Below are 25,618 nucleotides of genomic sequence, written 5' to 3' on the forward strand. Positions count from 1 at the left end.
CAGGCGAGCGCGCTACCGCTTGAGCCACATCCCCAGCCCCAACAATTAATTTTTTTAAATTAAATTTATTTTTAAATGTTACAGGAAAACATGAAATTATACACATTCATGGACTAGCATGTATCGGTGGTTCTGATGCATGTGTACAAAATGAGTGATTTTAATGACTTTGAGATTTGTTTTCTACACCCTCGCAAAGGGTATGACTAAACCTGATTGATCAGGCTGAATATAATAAACTTCTTCACATATTCTTGAGTTTACAGAGGCCTTCCTGTAGCTGAAACCAAGAGGTGTAACTGATTCTACACCACTTTAGAGTCCAGATTTTAATTAGCCAACTTAGAATATTATTCACCACTCTGTTGTACATTAGCCAATATATGGAATGCCGAATCCCATCTTAACACGTGTCCCAAATCAAAATTATGGTTTATCTTTGTTTGTTGAATATTCATAGGATTCATCCCAACATACTAAAACTAGTGAATTTTAATTTTTTAATTTTTAAATTTTATTTATTCTAATTAGTTATATATGAAAATGGAATACAATTCAATTCATATTACACAAATAGAGCACAATTTTTCATGTCTGGTTGAACACAAAGTAGAGTTAAACGGTTTGTGTTTTCATACATGTACTTAAGGTAATGATGTCCATCTCCTTCCACCGTCTTTTCTACCCCCATACACCTCCCTCCCCCTCCCTCCCCTTTGTCCAATTTAAAGTTCCTCTATTCCTCCTATGCTCCCCCACTCCAACCCCATTATGACTTAGCATCCTTATATCAGAGAAGACATTCAGCATTTGTTTTTTGGGGGATTGGCTTAATTCACTTAGCATTATATTAGAGAATTTTATTTTTATTAAATTTTTAAACACCATTAATATACTCATATAACTTGGGGGGAAAAAGTTATATACCTTTCAGATGGTTTAATAAAATAGACCTAAAAATAGACAAAACTATAGAGGTATGCAACACACATAAATTTCATCTTCCAGAGAACAATTACATGAATGATTCTTTCATTAGCAAATTTATAGGCTATGTTTTCTGACTGTGATATAATTTTACTAGAAGTCAATTTTTTAAATAAGTCATAAAAATCTTAGTTATAAAAACTGGAAATATTTTCTTAATCATTTTATCAAGGAAAAGAAACAATTATAAATTACCCTATGGAAAGTCTGAAATATTATCAAAGAGAAATATTAAAGCTAAAATGTTCAATTATCTAGAAAATAATTGAAACAGAAAAAGTTTCACAGAAAATGCATTAACATAAGGGTTAGTATGAGCTCTGTTCCTAGAGGAAAATCATATGTTTCCATGCCTTTGTTAATTTTAATAAACAATCGGAACAAATGAATTGTCTATAAGTAAGTGATAACAACCCCAAATTAAGCATTTCTGGTGAAGTTTAAATTAATGAGCCAAGAAATAATCATCAACAATGAAACTGTTCATTTATTCAGTGGATGTTGTGTAGCACCCACCCTGAGCCAGCCACTCTTCTAGGCCTTGGGAAACAGTTTAAATCAGAAGAAAAATAATGGTGTAATGGATTTCTCATTCTAGTGAGGAGAAACAAGCAAGTATAAATATTAAATAGAAAAACATTTTTTTGAGAATGTAGAGTTTCAATTTTTATTAAAGTATTCAGTAAATATCTTAAGACTATCTCCAAATGAAATCTGACATCTGTAAGAAGCTGTGTAAATATCGAAAGAAAGTGCATCCCACCAATAAGCAATGTTTTGAAGAACAAATAACCAGCTAACTATTGAGAAAGTCTTTTGAGATTTGCAAGTCATTTCCAGACTCATTAAATCTTTGGAATTTAGAAAAGCTATGAGAACTTAAAATAAATCAGAATTAGAAAAAAGGAGGTCCAGATAAGCACTCATATGAAACTACTAAAATAACTGTAACAGGTTCCGTGATAGAAAGTGCATACCCATGGCAATAAATCCAAAGCACATAATTTCCTAGAAAAGAACAAATTTCCTACGATGATACATTAAAAATAGATAATAATAGAGCAGTAAAGAGAAGATATTGTTAAATTTTCCCCAGTACCATATTTTAAACAGAAAAAAAGATCAAAGATTTAAACACTTGCTTTTCTTACCTTGAATTTAAAAATTCGTGTAGAAATGGAAAGATATTTTAAGTGTATTTAAAAATAAGTAGATTTAACCTCAAAACAAAATGTTGTAGAAAGCTAACATCAAGAGTGAGAAACTGGCATGGAAAAAATAAAAAGTTCATTCAGATAAATAAAGATCCCACCAAAAGGAGGTGAAATTATCTTTTCTTTTTTTTTTGGGGGGGGGGGCAGAATCTATCAATAAATAAATCTTGCCTAGTATGTTGCACCTCTAGAAATTCATTCCACTTGTATCTTTCTCCAAAAATATAGGGATGAAAATAATCATTGCCATGACACTGTGCTTGCTGCACGACCTGCATAGAAATTAATATTGTGGCCCTGAGATTTGCAAAAGTAAACACCTTTATTAAGGAGTAAACTTGACAAAAAAGAAACTGAAAAGAAAGCTCAAATGTGTCTTCCTGATATGTTAGTAATGAGGGAATTTTTAGGAAAGGGGAAAGAGGAAGCTGCTCATGGATTGGACAGTGGGAAAGGAGCCCTTTACCATTCTCTTGCCCACATGTAGAAGGTCATCATATCTCTTCACAGGTGGCATGATTCTTTCTGTGGGGATGGGGCACTATGTTCTCCACAGAGGGTTTTGAGCTTGAGACATTGAAAGGTCTCTGACCAGAATACCTGGACTCTTCTGCACATTTCCATTCTTAAAAATCTGTTTTCAATTTTTTCTTTTTTTTTTTTGAATCATCAAGAACTATTTATTAAATCCTTTTCAGTACTTTTCAGGGTTTCTGAATCATTACTTATAAGAAGATTTAGCTTAGGCTTAATTTGAGGAGAAAGTAAGAGCTAACATTTAATATTTTTTCATTTTATTTTTTCTGTCAACACCTTAGATCTTTTATTTTTTCTTTTTATTTCCTTTAAATAAATGACAGCAGAAAGCATTACCATTCTTATTACATATATACAGCCCAATTTTTCGTATAAAGTATATTGACACCAATTTGTGTCTTCATACTGTTTTCAATCCATCCTTAAGTGGAGTCTTAATGCTTCTTTCCTTCTAGCCTGAGGGAAAAATAACACAAGTACTTTGTGGATTAAGGAATTTATTTATTTATTTATTTATGTTTTTCAAGTTTCATTAAGGGATTTACATATATCTGGGAGTGGCCAGAGCTTAAGCAATTTCTGCAGCATCCAAATAGAATTGATAAACGTATGTGTTTATCATGAAGACATATGAAAAGTTTATTCATGTGAGCATTCATGAATTATAAATAATTTAAGCATAGTATTCCTAAAACCCATTCTTAAGAAAGTGCATCTTATTTGTAGGAAACTAAAGACAATAAATGAAATAAAAAACAAAGTATTTTTATAGATTAACTCTTAAAGGTTGTTAAAATTTTAAAATATTACAAAAAGTGAGATCATGTTGTAGTGGGGAAGGGAAGGTAAAAGGAACTTTAAACTTCATCTTTAAATTTTGCAGCTGATATTTTTTTATTCAAAAATTCAAATTCTTTATGTAACTGTAAAATGCAAGGATTCAAAGGTAATTCTAAATACAATAGGCTAATGCAAGTAATTTAAATACCAATAACATCCCAGACCAGTTTGCTAAATAAAATCTGGTGAAAAATCTTCTCATGAAACTCTGTGCTTGTAAATATATTTTTGATTAAAAAATCGATGCTTATTTATAAAATACTGTCATGAATATTCCAGTATTTCCCTGTTAATTTTGATAAGAAGGCTCAAGACAGTCCAAATGAGTGACATGAGGAATTAAATACCAAGCATGCCTCAGGAATAACTGCTTTCCATGTAACAATCATTTGTGCAGTAACTAGAGAAAGTGTTACTGAATCATTATAATAATATTTGAGTTTCAGAGCTAATTGAAGTATTTTGTCTTCCTTGTTTGTCTTTCAGATTTGTGAATATTTTTATTTTCCCTTAATATGAAGATATTATTAGTACAGCAGTGGACTTTTAAAGGGATTTTCAAAAGGGAACATATCAAAATTGATCATTTTAAACAAATTGCCACATTGCACTAGTAGCAGCTTATTTTTAAAGCTGATTTTGTTCCAATGGACAAAATATCAAAACGTATGATGAAATGAGGCTGGAAACCTGGAAAGCATTGTTATAATATATCACCATGCTATTTTTAAGGCAGTGCAAATTGCCCAACCCTGACCTTGTTTCATTAGATTCTCTAAAGCAAGTCAATTGTTCCCAGCCAATAACCAGGTAAGTATAATACCAGGGGTCTCACTTTACAGCCTATATTGAACTGCTTAGTAATATGAATATTTTTGGTTCAAATAAAATCTATCAAAAATATAATTTATGATTTGTTATTTAAGATTTTAGTTTCTTTTGTTATGAAAACATAAAATTATAACTGAAATCAGTTATGAAAGATGGAAATTTTATTTTCCTCTATTGCATAGCATGGACCAGGCTAATGGATGTCTGGCATAAGAGGCTGTTTATGATATACCCAGAATACCTATCTTGGAGATCATTCTCTCAGTGTTGTCCACATTCATACAGTCAATAATTTCTCAGAGGGAAAGATGAAATATTGAGAGTGTAAAGTTTATGCTTTTTAAACACAAAGAGAATTGCATGAGGTTTATTTCTCACCCTATTGGCAGAATATGGTCATATACTTTACCTAGAACAAAGTTGGACTAAAAGATGATAAATGTAGTCTTTAGCTGAGTTTTGTTTTTTGTTTGTTTGTTTTAGATTCTTATTATGAAAAAATGGTAGAAGAAATATTGGGGATAATTCACAATCTTCTAAAACTTTTTTATAAAAAACATTCACATCATGTAAGTAGCATAAATTTGGTACTGTGAGATTAGCAATAAGTGTACTCAATTGGCAGAAGTTCAAGAAAATAAAATTAGAAGAGCTCAAAACTAGTTTTCAATATTGTGCATACAATGTACATAAAAAACTAACTGCCTCTCACTTTTCTCCCTAGTTATACCTTTCCCCTCTTCTATTTTCCAACTTCTTATTTTAAAACGTTTCAACTAATACCCTGCTGAGATAAGTAGGTAAACTACATTATTATAGTAAAAAATGAATTTTGGGGTTAGTTTCCCAGATATAAACCTAGATTTATTGATCCTTTTTTTATTATTTTCAAGAAAGTTAGTTTGCTTCTGTAAATGAATACTTCAGTTTAGAAAATAACTTTTTCTAAGTTATTTGTTCCAAAAAGAGTTACAGATGACCCTTCAATTCTGTGCATTCATTTCTGTGTTTAATGTTCATTAATATCAATATCTATAGTAATAACTTTAAGAAAGATTTTTCTGAGTCTATAAAACAGCAAATTTCACTTTACATTGGGCTTTCACCTCTTCATTTCCAGCAAAACTGAAGACAACTGATTAACATTGAAAAGTAGGTGAACTAAAAAATACATAAACTTTGATGTTGGGTGGGATGTTCCCTAAATGGAGATTAATTCAAATTAAGTAATAGATTTATTCAACATCTCTATCTTTTTAATCAATTCCATTTAATTCTTTCTCAAGTTACCAACAGCAAGTTAGAACTAAGGATCATAACATTGGAGTTGTCTGTTTCTCCTTTTATTTCTGTTTCTTTGTTTCAAGTTATTTGAATCCTTTTCATTATGTGTAAACACATTAAGTATTGAAGTATTTTCTTTTTTAATTATTTTTTTATTTACATATGATAGTGGGATACATTACAATTCATATAATACATATAGAGCACATTTTTCATCTCTCTGGTTGTATACAAAGTATATTCAAGCAATTCCTGTCCCCATACATGTACTTTGGATAATGATGTCCATCATATTCTACCATCATTTCTAACCCCAGGCCCCCTCCCTTCTCCTCTCACCCTTCTGCCCTATCTACAGTTTTTCTATTCTTCCCATACTTCACCTCCCTACCTCACTATGAATTAGCCTCCTTATATCAGAGAGAACATTCAGCATTAGGTTTTGGGGATTGGCTTACTTAACTTAGCATTATTTTCTCTAACTCCAACCATTTACCTGCAAATGCCATGAATTTGTTATCTTTGATTGCTGAGTAATATTTCATTGTGTATATATGCCACATTTTTTTATCCATATATCCACTAAAGGGCATCTAGGTTGGCTCCACAGTTTAGCTATTGTGAATTGTGCTGCTATAAACATTGATGTGGCTGTGTCCCTGTAGTTTGCTGTTTTTAAGTCTTTTGGGTATAGACAGAGGAGAGGGATAGCTGGGTCAAATGGTGGTTCCATTTCCAGATTTCCAAGAAACCTCCATACTGCTTTCCAAATTGGCTCCACCAATTTGCAGTCCCACCAGCAGTGTATGAGTATACCTTTTCCCCCACATTCTCACCAACTTTTGTTGTTTGTCTTCATAATAGCAACCATTCTGACTGGAGTGAGATGAAATCTTAGAGTTGTTTTGATTTTTATTTCTCTAATTGCTAGCAATGATGAACTTTTAAAAATATATTTGTTGATTTATTGTATATCATCTTCTGAGAAGCGTCTGTTCAGGTTGGTGGCTCATTTTTTTTTTAAGTGCTTAGCTTTTTGAGTTCTTGATATACCCTAGAGATTAATGCTGTATCTTATGTGTGAGGGGTAATGATTTGCTCTCAAATGTAGGCTCTCAATTCACCTCACAGATAGTTTCTTTTGCTGAAAAACAAACTTTTTAGTTTGAATCCATCCCATTTATTACATACTGATTCTTGATTTTAATTCTTGTACCACAGAAGTCTTACTAAGGAAGTTGGGGTCTAATCACACATGAAGGATATTTAGCGACTACTTTTTCTTCTATTAGATGCAGAGTTTCTGTTTTTATTTCTAGGTCCTTGATCCATTTTGAGTTGAGTTTTGTGCATGGTGAGAGATAGGGATGAATTTCATTTGGTAGTATATGGATTTTCATTTTTCTTAGCACCATTTGTTGACATAGCTATCTTTATTTTCCCAATGCCTGTTTTTGGCACCTTTGTCTAATATAAGATAATTGTAATTTTGTGGGTTAGTCTGTGTGTCCTCTATTCTGTACTATTGGTCTGCCAGTCTGTGTTGGTGCCAATACCATGCTTTCTTTGTTACAATTGCTCTGTAGTATAGTTTAAGGTCTGGTATAGTGATGCCACCTGCTTCACTCTTCCTTCTAAATATTGATTTTGCTATTCTGGGTCTCGTATTTTTCCATATGATTTCATGATTGCTTTTTCTCTTTGTATAAGGAATGTCATTGGGATTTTGATTGGAATTGCATTAAATCTGTATAGTGCTTTTGGTCGTATGGTCATTTTGATAATATTAATTCTGCCTATGTGAGAGCAAGGTTGATGATTCCATTTTCTAAGGTCTTATTTGATTTTTTTTAGGGTTATGTAATTTTCATTGTATAGATTTTTTTACCTCTTTCATTAAGTTGATTCCTAAGTATTTTATTTTGTTGAGACTATTGTAAATGGGGCAGTTTTCCTCATTTTCCTTTCTGACGATTTGTCACTGATATACAGAAATGCCTGTGGTTTATGAGTGTTGATTTTATATCCTGTTTGCTGAATCCATTTGCTAGTTCTAGAAATTTTCTGGTGGAACTTTTGGGTCTTCTACGTATAGAATCATATCATTGCAAATAGTACCAATTTGAGTTCCTCTTTTCCTATGTGTATCCCTTTATTTTTTTTACCTGTCTAATTGCTCTGGCCAGTGTTTCAAGAACTATATTAAATAGAAATTGTGAAAGAGGGCATCCCTGTCTTGTTCCAGTTTTTAGAGGGAGTGCCTTCAGTTTTTCTTCCATTTAGAATGATGTTGGCCTGAGGCTTAGCATAGAGCCTTTATCATGTTGAGATACGTTCCTATTATCCTTAGTTTTTCTAGTGTTTTGAACATACAGGGGTGCTGTGTTTTGTCAAATGATTTTTATGCATCTATTGAAATAATAATATGGTTTTTATCTTTAAATCTATTGGTATGATGAATTACATTTATTGATTTTCATATGTTTAACCAAATTTGCATCCCTGGGATGAATCCTACTTGATTGTGGTACACAATATTTTTGATACTATTTTGCATTCAATTTGTCAAAATTTTATTGAGAATTTTTTTGCATCTATATTCTTTAGAGATATTGGTCTGATGTTTTCTTTCTTTGATGTGTCTTTGCCTGGTTTTCGAATCAGGTTGATATTGACCTCATAGAATGAGTTTGGAAGTACTCGCTCTTTTTCTATTTTCTGAAATAATTTGGTTTATTGTAGCCTTCATTTTAAGGATTTCTGACTGTTTTTCCCCCTCAGGGTCACTATCTTTCTCTTGAAGTAATCTTTTGCTACTTGTATTTGCTTTCTTATTTCTTTGTTGGAAGTGATCAATTTTTGCCTGTACTTGCTCATTTAGGTCATTCTTTAATTCACAGATCATTTTAATTATGAACCTTCTGAACTCCTTCTCTGACATTTCATTAACTTTAATGTCCAGGGTTCTGTTATTATAGTGTCCTGGTTTGTTTGGGCACTTTCCTCCCTTCTTTTTTCATGCCGTCTATGTGTCTTCCTTTCTTGCAGTGTGGATCTGGGGTATTACAGTTTCCACTCTAAATTCTTGTATTACCCATGCAGATTGTCTGTACCTCTTCTTGATGTTGGGCTTCCAGACCCTGCTGGTGCCCCTCAATATATCCTACTGTTACTAAAGGTGGTGGTGGCAATAGTCGAGGTAACTCGAGATAATAATTGAGATGCCCCAAGATAGACGCAATGTCTTACAGAGATGGGGTGAAAGGCCCTCACACTCTCTTTAGGATGTCTGCTCGGAGATGTAACTGCTTCTAGCCTCTGCCTGTTGTCAAAAAGTTAGGGGCAACTTCATGGGGAAGGCTATGGAGATGACTGCAGTGTCCCAAATTAGAAGGCGGTTAGGCTTAGACTCCCTACAGGTTGGTGTGGACAGATCTGGGCCTGGCCTGACCTTCTGCATTCTCAGAATGGGTACTCCTGTGCCGGAGGCTAGGCTTGGACAGGAGTCTGCTGGTGGAGGGATGGACCAGGGGCCTTCTGTGAGCCTGGGTCCTGTGCAGGCCCATGTGGGCAGATCTGGGTTAGGCCTGGCCTCCTGCAGTAGTCTGCTGGTCAGAAGGGGCAGTCTTGTGCCAGAGGCTGGGCTCCAGTGGGTGTCTGTTGATGGAGGGATGGACATGGACCTTCTATAAGACTTGATCCCATGCAGACTGGTGCGGGTGGATCTGAAATTATTTTCTTAATGAGTTTTAGCATTATCCTTATTATTACAGTTATTATTTCTATTGTTGTTGTTATTATTATTATTATTTGCTTCTTTGCATCTTTTACAGAATGGATCCTTATTATTTGTATATTACATATTTGTGAATTTTCCTGTTCACTGAAATTTTTTTGCTTCCCAAAATCAATTCTTGAGTACTTTCTTTGTCATTGATAGACATGTGGAGAACCATTAAAAAAAAATTGAACTGCACAGACACCTTGGATTCCAACTGAAATCAAACAAGGTGGTACTCTGCCATCTTTCTTCAGTTCTCATAGAGATGAACAGAGGATGGAAATGGAAGCATACAGGATATGTAGTGCTCTGAATCTGAGACCATTTGAGAAAGTACATTTTCCAACACACAGATATTATTCAGGTAGCCCCATGCAAATCATTTAACAGTTAGCAACTTGCAATTCTTTTTTGTAGATAAAGAAAATAAAATCTACCAGTATAAGTTCATTATCATTTTAGTTTACAATCTATATAAGGTGTTTATGTGTTTGTGTGTGTGTGCGCTCATGCACATAGTATATAAATGACCCTTAGGAGCAACAATATAGTATCCACTTACTCTGTATTCATAGTAATTTTATGGAAACTAAATATAGTGCAAATAACAGTATTGATTGTATTTCTTTTTTCTACTGTTTAATCTTTATGATATTTATACAACCACTGTAGTCTTTTTATTTTTACTAGTACTTGCTAGTATATATTTTATTCATCTTTTAAAATATATACCTATGTCCTTATAGGAAAAGTAGATTTCCAATTGACAGTTTTTTTTTAAATTTTTTAGTTTTCAATGGACACAACATCTTTATTTTATTTTTATATGGTGTGCCCTGCACATGCCAGGCGAGCATGCTACCACTTGAGCCACATCCCCAGCCCCCAATTGACAGTTTTTAACTTGTTTCTCCTCTTCTACTTCCTTCTCCTTCTCTTGTTATACCCATCCTGTCAATCCTTGCCATTTAGGTGTGTTTGATCCTTTCATATTTAGTGTAATTGTTTATATGGTTGAATTTACCTCTGTCATTTTGCTATCTACTTTCTATGTGTCCCACTTTTTTGTTTCTTTCTATTGCCTATCTCCTTTAAGTTTTTCAATTTTAAAATAATTTTTACTTAATGCTATCTATAAGCTACGTCTTATTTTTATTTTTTACTAGTGGCTCTAAGTTTAAAGAATTTATTTTTAACTTATTATAACATATCTCCAAATAATATTGCACCATTTCATATATACCATGTGCACCTTAAACAAGTATTCTCCATTTCTTCCCTCTTATCCTTTGTACTTTACTTCTGAATGCTTTATATATTGTAACACATTGGCCTTATTCTTATTTCAAGTAATCAATTACATTAAAGAACTATTGAAAGAGATAAAATATAATTTTTGCTCATATATTTAATAATTCTGTTACTCTTTAGCTCAGTACAAAATATTTTTTATTCACCTTTTTGTTTGTTTGTTCTAATTAGTTATACATGGTAGCAGAATGCATTTTGATTCATTGCACATTAGTACAAAATTTTTAGCTTCAACTTAGTACCATTTTTCTCAAACTCACAACTTTTTCTTAATAAAAGTTTTTAGTGCAAGGTATGTAGTGATTAATTCTGTTTTGTATGAAATATTATTCAGTTTCCTTAATTTTATGAATAATATTTTTTATGGATCTAAATTCTAAGTTGAACTGCCCCCTCATTTCCAACTCAGAGAGATCACTATGTTCCTATTCCTCACATAGCAATCTGGAAAATTACTTGAGAAAGAAAGAAGGGAATATTGTTGGTATCAGATAATTTAATTATAAATTCAGTTGTTTCTTTGTTTTTATTCATTCTTTTTTCTTTGAGAGAAAAGTCTTAAGAAGTCATAAATATAAAAAACAAGCCCACGATTATATCATGCTTATGAATATATATCTTATAATTTTTAAAGTATACAGCATTTGAAATAGTGAAGAGAATCATATTTCACAGTGAATAAAAATAGAAGAAAATATTATAAATATATATTGGAAAACTAATAAATATGAATAATAAGTTTTGCTCTGGATTTCATGAACCTTACAGAATGATTAAGCTTTTAAAATTTAAACTTGTTGGAATTCATTTTTTCATAATGATTTTATACTTATTTATAATTTTGTATTAATAACTTTTTATTAGTGTACTTAATGATATTAAATTATATAATATTTGGGTTAATAAAAAACTTGCCTTAGACTGGAGCATATACTCTCACCTGAAGGACAATGGCAAGGGATTAATGCTGCAGGCACTGAGGAGAAGTTGAATAGGCAGTGCACCTACTTTGAGCATATATCACAATTGACCACAAGGATGTACTTCAAGTAAACACAATTATTAAAATTTGATTGAAATTGCTATCTATTTTAGTGAAATCAGTTTTAGTCATATTTATTTTATCAACATTAGTCATATTTCTCACAGTGACTATGATTTCTACGTTTAAACAGTTTGCATTATTTCATGCAAACAACTTTCTTTTCATGCAAACAATCCACATTTTTATTCTTCACTCTCATCACTTAGAAATTAAAAATATGTATTCCTTATTTTTATTATTTATTTATTTGTTATAGTTAGTTATACATGACAGAAGAATGCATTTTGGTTCATAGTACAAATGGAGTATTATTTCTCTGGTTGTACATAAAGTGGAGTCACATCATTCGTGTCTTGATACATTTACTTAGGGTAATGATGTCCACCTCATTCTACATTTTTCCTACCCCCATGCCTCCTCCCTTCTTCTCTCTCCCCTTTGCCCTATCCAAAATTCTTATATTCCTCCTATGCTCCACCTCCAATATGAATCAGCACTCACTTATCAGAGAAAACATTTGGCCTTTGGTTTTTGGGGGTTGGCTTACTTCACTTAGCATCATATTCTCCAACTGCATCCATTTACCTGCAAATGCCATGATTTTATTCTCTTTTGATGCTGAGTAATATTTCGTTGTGTATATATACCACAGTTTCTTTATCCATTCATCTATTTAAGGGCATTTAGGTTGGTTCCACACTTTAGCTCTTGTGAATTGAGCTGCTATAAACCTTGATGTGGTTGTATCATTGTAGCATTCTGTCTTTAAGCCCTTTGTGTATAAACCAAGGAATGGGAGAGCTAGGTCAAATGGTGGTTCCATTCCAAGTTTTCTAAGGAATTTCTGTATTGCTTTCCATATTGGCTGCACAAATTTGCAGTCCCACTAGCAATGTATGATTGTGCCTTTTACCCCACATCCTCGTCATCACTATTGTTCTTTGTATTCTTGGTAAGTGCCATCAGAGTGAGATGAAATCTTAGTCTGATTATCATTTCTCTAGTTACTAGAAATGTTGAACATTTTTTCATATATTTGTTGATGGATTGTATATTTTCTTCTGAGAAGTGTCTTTTCAGTTTCTTAGCTCATTTATTGATTGGGTTATTTGGTTTTGTTTGTTTGTTTGTTTGGTATTAAGATTTTTGAGTTCTTTAGATATCCTAGAGATTAGTGCTTTACTGATATGTGTGTGGTAAAAAATTGCTACCATTCTGTAGGTTTTCTATTTACCTCAGTGATTGTTTCTTTTGCTGAGAAGAATTTCAATTTGAATCCATACCATTTATTGGTTCTTGGTTCTCTGCTTGTGCTTTAGCAGTCTTGTTAAGGAAATCAGAGCCTAATCTGACATGATGAAGATTTGGGCCTACTATTTTTTCTAGTAGGTGCAGGGTCTCTGTTCTAATTCCTAGGTCCTTGATCCACTTTGAATTTAGTAAATAAAAATAATTGGAAAAAAAAGCTACAGTTTCAATTAGTTTGGGTCTTTATCCTTGGCTCATATTTTTATCTGTTCATCTTTGAAAAAATATATTTAATTTTACTGTGTCACAGTGATTATCATTAAGCAAATGAGACAATGAATGTACATGAATGTGATCTCTAGTGTCAGCAAGGCATGTGGAGAGTGGTTAGTACTTCTGTTACCTGAGCAGCAAAGCCCCAAGTCCAGATGGAGATCCAAAACATCATCACCTTTTCAAATCCTTTCCTTCTCAACAGTAGACACAATTTTTGATTTTCATGTTATATATCCTAGATGTTAAAGGCTCTTTTATTAAATATTATCTGCTTTACAAAACATGTTCCTCAACGAATTTACTCTAAAAGCCTCCAGATTGTGACTTTGCTGTAGGTGTGACCATGTAATAGAATCCAGATTATATATTCCCTATTATGGTTTTTTTAAATTGATATTGCTTGGCTTAAAAAGGAATATAGCCAAATAAGGAGATTGTGCAACGTATTTCCAGAAATGTGCAAAATTTTGTCTCCTCTCTTGTTATTCAATTAATACTATTATCCTTGCTGTTTTGTGGCTGCTAAGATTTAAATAGCATCAAATCATTGTCAGATTCTAATAAACTCAGTTACCGCATTGAGAGACAGAAATGATCAACAGTGGCTCAAATTAGAACACAACTTTTTTATTGTTCCCTCATCTTGGCATGTTGTTATTACCAACTAATAGCCAAGATGTGCCATCAAGATATATAGAGAAAACTTTGTTAATTATGCAGCAACAGTGTTGCTATACGTAACTGACCTTTTCAAAATTCTTTCTTTGTCAGTGTTTCATAAACCATTTCTGCAAAGACATAAAAAATAAACAACAAAAGGTCATTGTTTGAGGCTATTTTTCATAAATTACTAAAGAAAAGAAACAACTATCTGAGTTCTGCATTTTTGCAAAATTTTGGAAATGATATTTTCAGTTAAACTTTTTTTGATGATTTTCATGTTTTGTATAATGCTAATTAAATATGTGGAATAACAAAGTCTCTCTTCTAAAACCCTTTGGATCAGCCACTCATATAACATAAACCTTTGATGGGTTTACATATTAAAAGAAATCTACCCTTTATTTCTGATGGAAACAGACTTTTCAGAACAGAAGTTTGTACTTCTTATTAATGATTTAGTGAAACACAAATAAACAATTTTATGTAAGTTATTAAAAAGCATTTTTTTTAATTTTACAAATTAACTCATTATAAATATTTCATTTTATATATATGTAAACACATACATTTCTATAAAACCCTAGATTCAATAGATATTTATTGATCATGTGTCAACTAAAAGACACTGTTCTGACATTAGTTCTGTTATTGAGCAGATGAAAATGCCAAAAATTATGCCATAAAGAAGAACATTCTATGTCAAAAACCAATAATAATAATAAAGTATATATAAAAACATATAATATATAAATTTATAAATATACATGTATATTTCCTTTCTCAGTTTGTTTACATTTTACCATATCTTAAATTTCTATATCATAAATTTATTTTATATTATTTTTATTTAAATCATTTAATACATGTACAATAAATATGCAAAATTTAAAAATATAAACCTGAAAGTAACAGAGAAAATAAATTTCAGACAAAAGTGAACAGTAGGCAGAATTTCTCTGACTTGAAGGTTAATGGATCTAGAGAAACAAAAAGATGTAGATTTCTGATGAAATGATGGGGGTGGGGTACAGTCGGGTTTCTCAGAGAAGTAATAGAATCCAGATTAAATAAGGACTTGTAACTCATAGAAAGGACTTTTAATTTGGATATAACATAATTTGCATTTTAAGAGGATCACTCCAGTTATTATGTTGGAAGTATGAAGTCAGTCAAGAGGAGAAGCAGTATCCTAACAGGCAGACTATCAGTAGCAGAAAGAGTGATGATCAAGTAGCACGGACCATGGGAGTAATCAATGACCAACCTTTGCATTTATGTGTGAGAGGAGCCTACAGGATTTAAATGACACCCCCCCCACCCCCCCACCCCCCCCCCCCCGTGAAGTGAAGTAGCTGAAGATGTAAGTTTCTAGAGAGGGAGTATTCCAGGCAGAGGGGACTCCACTGTCTAGGTTCTCAGATGAGCTCCTACCTGGAGGATAAAAGCAGGAGAGAGGCCAATGTGGCTGGAGCAGAAGGCAGGTCTGAAGTCTGGGGAACCAAGATGGAGATGAGGTCAGAGAGACCTCAGAGGCCAGAGTGAGCAAGACAGATGGAGTAAGGAGAGGGAGAGAAATGGAAGCTCTGAGGGTCACACCAAGTTTGGGAAACTAGGTAGCAAGACACAAACTGCAATAGGAGTGGTGGGAGGCCTGTCCTCTCTCGGGCAGAACGTGGACTTAGCATGTGCATGCTAAGTTTGAAATGTGGGCGTGTCAAGCATGCTGTCTGGTGTTCTAGTCTGGTGTTTTCACAGGGAAGAACCTGTGGGACAATATAAGTATATGAGTCATCAGCGCTTAGATGCCATCACATTGGGAATAGGATAAAGAGAAGTGGTTCCTGGGCTTTCCATTATTTAGAGATCAAGAAAAATTTAGAGTTAGAAAAAGAAACTGAATAAAACCTAAACTGTTACATGATCTGTTAATACCAGTTTAGTCCCTAATTCTAATGGTTTAGCATATACTCAAATACTATCACTGTAATATATGTTGATGGGTGATTTTTCATACCACTTCATAAAGAGTTTTCCAAACATATAAAGCCATTTAAATAAGATTTAAAATAAATAAATAAACTTGTTCTTTTAGTTTCTGGAAGAATAGATAAGGAAGTAATGCTTTTTAAAAAGGCTATCTAAAGGTTTGGAAATTCAGGAGGGAATGTAAAGGGTTGTGGCATTATTAAATTATTACCTTTTATATTGTTTTTGAATTTTGAAAGATACAAATGTATTATACATTCAAAAATAGAACAAAAATTTAGATTCATAATTATATTCCAAATATTAAGAAGAGGTGATTTTTCAAGACTTGTTTTCCCATTAATTTTACATTTGTGAATGAAATTTATCAATTTACAAGAAAGCCTGCATAAAGTAGTAATTACTACAAGTTTATTTAGTTCAAATGATTCTTCACGTTACTCTAAATTATATATTCAACATTTGAACATATATTCATTTACCAATGTCTTAGCAAACTGTTTTTACTCTCTATAAAGCAAAATCTAGTTATTTTTTTTCCAAGCCACACATTTCAAATGCTTGGCTTTTTCTGCATGAGATGATTTTAAAGTTAATACATGTGGCTGTGATTGTTTTGCATGCTTTCCACATTTATAAGCCTACCGCTAACTATTTTGTTGTTTAAATAAAAGACTGCTGACAATTAAATGGAGGTTCATGCATGCTTCACTGCCCTATCTTATTATCATGAACCTGAGAAGGAGCTGAAAGCTGAAATTACGGGTTTTCGCCTGCATCTGCATGGCCTTATTATACATACCAAGGTGAAAATGTCAACTGTGAGGAATGTAATTATATAACTTAAACTGTAGTGGTGGCAAGGTTAAATCCCTGCTTTAGAGATCTTAAAAGAATCTAGCTTCGAGATCTGGAAGTGCTTTTTGTTTATGAATTTGACCTCTCACATTTATCCCTCCACTAAGTTTTTCTTAAATAATATTTTCAACACAGGTGTTAATTTAATATTTTTTGTGTTTCTTCTATTTAATTCTCTTTAAGGAAGTACTATTTCCAGCCATCTGAAGGCATGTGGCTTTGCTTTATGTCTGCTGCCATTTAAGGAGATGAAGTGTGAAGTGTATTTGAATATTCTTTGAGGCAAATCAGCCCAACATATTTGTCAATAGTTTTGAATTGCAAATGTAAGTTAGAATCTGGTTTACTAAGTATATTCTCAAAATGATAGCTCAACACTAAATGTCTTTAGTTAACATTAAATAATATATTGAAAACTCAATTATCTCAAAAATGCCTTCCACCTGAAGTTCTTTTTACTAATTTGGCAAGCCTGAAAATTTAATTGTTAAAATAAGTTTCATTTTGTTTTTGTTGATTGAATGTTAGAAATGATTTGCTGTTTAATATGTATTTAAAACATTATATGAAATAACATCCTTATTTATATGTGGTAAAAATCATGGCTTTTGACTATGTATCTTAATAAGTACATAAATAACATATTTTCAGCATGCTTTGCCTGGCACTATTGAAAATGTAAAATTGTTTATTCCATTCAGACTCTATAAGTGGAATGATAGCAATGGTGCTTAAATATATTGCAAAGCCCTGCACATGAACCACATGAATAATGTAAAAGCATAGTAGAGAATTCAAGGAAGGAAGAGGGAACTTCTCACCAGGAAATTCCATGAGTGGCTATTACACCAAGTGTTAAAGAGAGTTAATCTAGATGTAGGAAATGGGAAGAATAAAAGTATAAAGTGGGAAAGGATGTTTGGCAGTTATTCATATATAGACTATAAGGAAACACTTGCAAAAAGATGTTTGACAAGAGTACAATTATAAAACCAAAATGTGTGCATAGCATATCCTTAGGATCTATACATCATATACAGTAAAAATGGATTTATGTAAATAGACAAATTATTGTCAGATATATTTATTCACTGTTACAGACAAATAATTTATTCATAATTTTTATCTTACAATAATAAAACGAATATGTTTGATGAATAATTTATTCATTTTTTGTATTAAAACATTTTTTATTTTAAAAGAAAAATATAAAATAATAGAAGATGAAATGCAACATTTTAAATTTCAAAATGCATTTTAAGTTGCACAATGTGTGTATTTGCAAAAGGTAAATTATTTTATGTATTTATATATTTTGAATGATTTTATCTGATATCTATATTGAATTAGAAATATAGTCTGCTTGAGGGAGAATTAGAAGGCATACACAAAAATGGTGAACATTAAGCTTTATTTCAAAAACAGAAATTTTAAGTGAATCCCTTCTCAGCCGGTAGTCTGGATCAAGGTTTTCTGAATGTCTTCATGGCCATAATTACATGCATTCCTCTGGAATGCCAATGCTTACATCTCAGTCTCTATCTCACATCCATGTCTACTCTCTCTCTCTCTTTTCCTGTCTCTGTTTTAGACAGCCTTTTCACTGCTATGACTAAAAGACCTGGCAAGAACAATTACTGGAGGAAAAGTTTTTCTGTGGTGCTCCTGGTTTCAGGAGTCTCAGCTCATAGACAGCTAGTTCCATTCTTTTCAGCCTGAGTAAGACTAAACGTCATGGTGGAACAATGTGGTAGAAGAAAGCTGCCCAGGACATAACCCGGGGTGGTGGTGGGGGGGAGAGAGAGACACTCCATTCACTAGGGACAAAATATATACTCCAAAGGCATAATCCAATGACCCACTTCCTCCAGCCACACCCTACCTGACCACAGTTACCTCAAAGTTAATCGCTATCAGGAGATTGATGCACTGATGAGGTTAAAGCTCTCATAGCCCAATCATTTCACCTGTAAACCTCTTGCACCCTCTCACACATGGGCTTCGGGGAGACCCTTCCAACTAACCTGTAACAATCTCCATGACGATGTCTCTATCTCTGTTTGTACCACTTACACCACAGGGCCTGATGTGAGACGGAGCATTCACCAGTGTAGAAGGCCAGAGAATTCCTTTCAGCTGGTGAATGCAGAGAGGAATTTGGAGAGAAAATGAAGAAACTGTCTGAATCCTTTGAAAATTGTGGCACATGTACAATTACAGATGCAGATGTGAGTTCATGTATGTGTGGCTGGGAAAGGGGCAAGATGAAGGAAAAGACAGAAACTGGAAACCCCATTAGTTACAGAGAGTCTGCAAATGCAACCAGTTTGTTCAGTTTCTAGTAGGCCGAGTGCTGACCATTTTGTCTCAGATCTATTTTCCATACTTTATTTTTTTTGTTAGTAAAATTAAATGTGTAACCTCTCTCATGAATTCCACCTGTGCCATCATCAGCAGGATAGGGAAATAAATTGTAGCAAATGAAGAAAGTTCATTTGCACTTATTGAAATATATAACTGATATTCTTTCAGAGACACTATTTCTATATAAATACTTAATATTTAGAAAAAAATAGCTTTAATGAGACATTTACTTTAATAGCAACATTGAATCATTTTCTATGTTTAATAATTGTAGAAAGTTTCCAAATTGTAATTAGTCTCAATCAGTACATAGTCTTTGTAGGCAAATTGTAGCCAGGATCATTTCCAAGTGCCTGAAAGAACCTGACACATAGAGGAAGGCCCATATTCCCTGTAGGTGAAACACTCCTAAGCCATGAAGAATGGAGGCCAGGGCACCACACCTGATGGAAACTCTGCAGGATTCTCTCCCCTTTGAATTCAAAATTTTTAATTTAGCAACAGATTTGGGAGTTAACACAGCTGACATTTTTAATAGCAACTCGAAGAAAAAAAACTCTAATTGTTTAATCAATATATATTATTACATCATGTACTTAGTGGGGTGATAACTAGAATTATATTTTTGCTGGAAAAAAAAAAGATAAATGCTGTGTCCAGCACGGTGTACATACCTATAATCCCAGAGGCTTGGGAGGCTGAGACAGGAGGATCTCGAGTTCAAAGCCAGCCTTAGCAAAAGTAAGGTGCTGAAGAACTCAGTGAGACCTTGTCTCTAAATAAAATATAAAACAGTGTTGGGGATTTGGCTTAGTGGTCCAGTGCCCCTGAGTTCAATCCCTAGTACCGCCCTACCCAAAAAATAAATAAACAAATGTTCTGAAATTTGGGGTTTATACCATAACAGGGGACAAGAAATACAAATAAGAACAAATAAGAAAACTCTGGTTGTGATAAACACACTGAAGAAAATAATTAAATAACAGTGATAGATTTATTTTTTAAAGATGGCCAACTTTTATAAGTGATTAGAAAGAATTCACAGAGGTAGTTAAAATTAAAACCGCCCACAAAGTTTACAAAGGAGCCTGCCATGTAAAATCCATTCCAGGAAGAGCAGCCCGAATGTGTGAGGTCCTGAGATAGAACAGATTTGATGTATTAAACACAACAGCAGGAGTCCAAGACATTTGATTTGAGGTATGAAGAAGATGGCTTGGATGGAGCTGGGAAATTTAGGCAGGGCAAGATCCCACCACGTCTTATTGACATTTTAAGAAGACATTACTTAACACTCTTGAAAATAATTGGTCCTTTTAGCAAAGTTTCAGTGGAGTGATGAGCTATGGGCCAGTTTGCATTCCCTCATAGAATAGCTAGAGGTTTCAAAGTGGAGAGAAGCATCTGGCAAATGCCTTGGTCAGTTTAATCATGTAGAAGCCCAAAGCTATAGATCAGTAACTAAACAGGACATGTAGTAAAGAAGGGTTCTTTAAGAGTTATTTGGGCCAAAAATGGTACATTATGGCAAATCTTCATAATGACTCTCATTCCTTCCATTCATATTTGGATTCCTTCGACTTAATGAGATAACAATTTAAGTTAAGTTTTTTGTTTGTTTGTTTGTTTGTTTGTTTTTCAGTCTGCCTGTATCTCTTTGAAAGCTACTCAAAGGCCAGAACACCCTAATTTAACTCTACTTGAAATATCCCAAGCATTCTGTGAGTTAGGCATTCATTCCAGGACTGACTTCTACTAGCATTTCCAAAGGTAAATATGTTGGTATGATTTGGATGCCAGGTGTCCTCCAAAAGCTCACATGCTAGACAGTGCAGAAAGTTTCAGAGTTGAAATGATTGGGTTACAAGAACCTAATCCATGAATTAATCACCTGATGGGACTGAGTGATAACTGAAGGCAAGTGGGGTGTGGCTGGAGGGGTTGGTCCCTGGGGGTGTGGATTTGGGCATATATTTTGCATCTGGCTAGCCAGGACTCTCTCCACTTCCTGATCATCATGTAGGCTGCTTGCCTCTGCCACACTCTCCACCAGGATGTTCTGTCTGTCATCAAGCCCAGAGGAATAGGGCCAGCTGTCTATGGATCTCTGAAACCAGAGCCCCCAAAGAGACTGTTCCTTCTCTATAATTGTTCTGATTGGGTCTTTTAGTCATAGCACCAAAAAAGCGGACTAAAACACATGCAATTATTCATGTGGTCAAGTCACGGGTAGGCAAGAGACCAAGCATGCCCATAAAGACACTTGGGAATAACTTGCAAATTAATGGCAGCAAGAAGGAGATACAAGCCAAAGTGAAAAATTGTTTTGAAATATCCTGATTAACTTGATTGATGTTCTTCCAAAAAAGCATGTTTTCCTCTTGAATGGCTTAGTTTATGTCTTCTCATAACCTTCTCCCTGGCACTTTGCGTAGTCTTCCCACTGCATGCCTGGCCCTGTGTCCAAATTTCCCTTTTATAAGAATACATGCCATTGGATTAGGGCTTCTCTTAGAGTCCTCATTTTAATTAGATTATCTTTCTTAGGGTTCTATTTCGAAATAAGTTTTTGTTTGTTTGTTTGTTTCTTTTGTTTTTCTGAAGGACTAGGTATTAAGTCTTAGACATATCTTTTGGAGGGTACACATTTAATCTTATGACCACGTTTTATTTACAGGTAAGGATGTCCTTAGTATGAAGGTATATATACCCCTCACCTTTTGCCCTTATACTGTATTTTCTTTGAAAATACAGTATAAGATCCAGCTGTTTGCCACATTCATTGGCACCTTCCATTCTTTCATTCACTGATTCGTGAAAAATTAGTCTGCATGCCCTTCATGATTCATGCATAATACATTTTAACTATTATCATAAACATAATTCTGAATTTATAGGACAAAACACATAAAATACGCACTAGCAGTTGAATATAACCATGGCATTGCTCATAAACAAATGCATTAATGTATATATTGATTTTTATTTATTCAAATAGATTTTGGGGACTTTTTTTGTATGCCATTAATGAAAGCATGAAACATGTTTATTATCTTTGCATGCACATATTATAATGTATTTTTAAACAAGAATATCATTGGCATTAGTTAAAAATGTAACTAATAACTCATGAAATATGTTTGGTAAAGTAAGAGTTGAGTAAAATATCCATTATTTTATATACACTTGAAAAAAATACAAAGGTAATCTCAATCGGTGCAAAGACTTAATAGTTCCCGTAAATCTGTGTGTGTTCAGGTGTGGGTGGGTGTGTGTATAATTGAGAACCATTTATAGTGACTAGGGTGGACAAATACATAACTTTCTGCAAACTGAGGGTGAGTTGAAATAATGCACTGAATTTCTTAGTATTGCACAGTACTAAGAAATATCATATTATCCAGCATCCATATTTGGCTATTTAAACTTACATTAATTAAAATTAATCAATTAATAAAAGCTAACTTCTCAGTCACAGACAAAGCCATGCATCATTTCAAAGTGTCTATCAAATAAAAAGAATTGTCACCTTTGCAGCTGTTACTTAATATTTTTTGAAAGCCCAATATTTTATGGATTTTTTTGAATATTCATCCTTTAGATGATTTCCAACAAATTTATTCCTCATAAATGTCAGAGTTATTTCCATGTCCTTCCTTACATGACCTTGAAGTACTCTCTGTTGGCATAACTTCACCACCTTCCTTTCCCCACCCCACTTTATGATTACTGTTTTTGCTCTTAAGAAATATGTGTCCTTTCTGACTTTCTAAAATTGAAATGTGTCCCATTTTGTCCTTGAGAAATAGAAATTTGATTTCCATGAAATCAGGTGATGGCGGCTATGCCAATTTCAAGGGCTAACCCTGCCCCTAACCCACACCCATATTTTGCCTGGAAAAAGTAACTCTTGAAAGAAAGTTGTTGTTCCTATTCTGTGCGAGACAGCCTGTCAGGCTTCTAATAATAAATCTGCTTTCGCCTTTGTCTTTGTTGTGTCTGTGTAATCACTCCTGGGCCAGTTTCCCACCCCCTCTGATGCCAACCCAGGCTTCATGTCCCTAAGTGTGCATTTCAAGCAGGAGGTGTACAATACATTTAGATGCAGAATCAACAATGGTAGGCATCAGCTGGGGGAGCTCTAGAGGTACAGATGGGGTAAGGTACGTGCAGGATTTCTCAGAGGATCATCATATCATGAACTGTGTTCATTTCATATCTTAAAGACAGAAGAATATTCTTTTAAACAAAACGGGTTCTCTGGGTTAAGAGGATGCTAGAAAATATCAATCATAGGGAAATATGTTAGATGAACCAAATATTGCATCATAGAGAAGGGCAGGGCAAAAACAAATGTACTACAAGAGTTAATAAGAACAAAGCAGGGTAAGCTTTACAAAGAATACATTGCAAAAGCACAAATTGCATTTAAATGGAAAATAAGTGTTTTTCAAGTGTAAACATTACTGCTATTCACATATATTTCAAATTATATTAAAAGACATTGGAAGTAAGGTCGATAGTTACACAGAATACCATAGAGCACATTGAAAATGAACCACAAGAAGAGGAAATTACATAAGATCAAAAGAACAAAAACCACAAGATGAGGAAATTATATAAGATCAAAGCTTAGGCACATTGACCATTAGGGTCTAAATCTTAATTGTTAAAAACTAGACATTTATAAAAATTTGTATTGCTAATGTTTTTGAGTCTGTATATAGAATAAGCATCTGAATTTGTAATTTGAATATAGATATTTTTGTGAAGTTTTTTTAAATTAGTTATCTGCAAGTCAATGCTTCATTTTACAAAATGAATTAACAAATTTCTTCTTATACATCCTCCCAGATAACTCAGGAAAGTGGGCCATACTCAATTATTAAAATAAAAAATTTTCTTCTTAGAGAGGAAACCATTCTTTCCCCAGCATTCTTTATAGGTGTCTGTCCCTTTCTCATGCTCATGTCCTGCATGTAAGCCACACATGTGTTCAACGTGATAAATCTTACTTTAATATTTGGGTTTTGAAGTCATAAAGATCTCTGTTCAAATCTGTGCTGTAACCTTTACTGCTCCTTTGACCTTTGGAAATTGCTTAATTTTACTGAAACTTCATTTCTTCATTTGTAGAGTGAGAATAACAATATTTTCCTGTGTAATTGACTTGGAATATTTGAACAAGATGACGATTTTAAATCACTTAGAAAAGAGTATTCTACAGTTAAGGAATGAGTAAGTAATAGTTTTATTTTTTTTAAATACCTGATCCCACAAAAATAAATATCATTTTAAACTAGCAATATTGATTAGGTGTTTATTTATCGCCAAAATAATTACTCACATCTTACATTATTTTATTTGGACACATTCTTTTCTAGCAAAGGGATAGCACAACACATTTTGGTGTGTGACAGAAAATTATTAGGGAAGAAACCCTTTGGGGACTTTGAAAGGAGTGTCAGGTTTCAGTTTTCCATTTCAGCTGTGGACTTGACCCACATTGACAGGTGAATCAGGTATTCCTTTATTCTTTCAAGGTCATTCCTCCAGCTCTGCTCTTACTTGGCATGCAGGCTTGTGAACCATCTTTTGAAGTTGTAGACTTGTCCTATTCTTGATAGATCTTAAGCTTCTTTTAAACTGGAGTGAAGTTTGGGTAACAGTTCTAATCACCAAAGCATTCCTTCAGAACAGTGATTTCCCCCTGCATTTCACAGGCTTTATAATACCTTATAAAGATAGAATACTTTTGAAACATATTATTGATGTGAAAACTTACTTAAATTGACAGACATCATTCTACTCTTTCTTAAATAATGTTTTGGGGGGAGAAAATAAAGAGAAACCATAGTACAATATTCAACAATATAAAAGCAAGTACTTATAAACATTTGTTTGACGTGCACAAAGAGCATTTTGGGGGATCATTAAAGGAAATTGATTTTTTCTGTAATCTCTGTAGTCTTCTGGGAATATTGAAGAGAAAATCCTGTCTTTACTTTTTTTTTTTTGTTTTTTTTTTAGTTCCAGGTTGCATTTATATTAGCCAGGAAATTCTTCAAAATAGCAGTATTGGACAGAGTTAAAAATCACATATCCTTTTAAATTTATTTTATACTTCAACTACTTTAATTTATGGAAAATAATACCAGCAACTTACTGAAGGTCATTATAGAACTATATGATAAAGCTAGAATTTGAACTGTGTTTGTTTATGCATGTATTATACTTTTCTCTTTTGCAAAATGCTGTGTGATAAATATATTGAATTATATGCTGCTTTTGTCCTTACGTAATATATAATACATCCTAGAAATTACTCTGAAGACCTTTATTTTTATTCCTGCATTATACCACCTTTCAAATGTGTTCTTATTTTAACTTATT

The sequence above is a fragment of the Urocitellus parryii genome, chromosome 10, assembly GCF_045843805.1.
Source record: "Urocitellus parryii isolate mUroPar1 chromosome 10, mUroPar1.hap1, whole genome shotgun sequence".
In the NCBI taxonomy this organism is placed as follows: domain Eukaryota; kingdom Metazoa; phylum Chordata; class Mammalia; order Rodentia; family Sciuridae; genus Urocitellus; species Urocitellus parryii.